This window comes from Octopus sinensis, linkage group LG1 (assembly GCF_006345805.1).
Source record: "Octopus sinensis linkage group LG1, ASM634580v1, whole genome shotgun sequence".
NCBI classification, from domain to species: domain Eukaryota; kingdom Metazoa; phylum Mollusca; class Cephalopoda; order Octopoda; family Octopodidae; genus Octopus; species Octopus sinensis.
Genome location: NC_042997.1, coordinates 180,315,294 through 180,315,931, shown reverse-complemented (window position 1 = coordinate 180,315,931; position 638 = coordinate 180,315,294).

The window sequence follows — 638 nt, the reverse complement described above, 5'->3', positions numbered from 1 at the left end:
TCCCTTTGTCAGTCATGAAGTCAGTACTTTTTGTGGCTTTTGAGTTGTTTTAACACTTATATAAATATATATATATTAAACTGATAAGAATAGATATTAGACCTTGATCTTAGGTATAAGACTTTCGCGCGCTTACACACACAGACACCCCCGACACACACACACACACACATACACACACACATATAAGTATGCACATAGGAGCGAAACAGGGCGGAAAAGTAGTACGTGAATGCTAAAGCTACAATGTTATTCTATTTTATTTAAGAGTTGCAAGTACGTTCAGCACAGAGTTGTGATAATGCTGAATAATTAAATTACGTGAGTATATATAACGTAACAACGTCTTCACAGTTCAGCGAATGAACATTTTAACCTGATTGGTTAAACAATTTTTAAAAAATACAGCCGTGTGAAATCAGCTGCCAGAGGGCATTGACACTAGTAGAGAAATAAATATCAAGAATAGTTAAATTAAAAAAACCTTGTGTAAAAAGAGAAAATAGCAGAACAGAATAAAATAGATTTTGTATAGAAATGGGAGTTACAAGTAACTAAAAGGAATATAATAGAAGTCAAACAGAAAGGTTTAAAATTGATGTTAGAATTAAAATAATGATTAACAGCGTAGAGGTGGC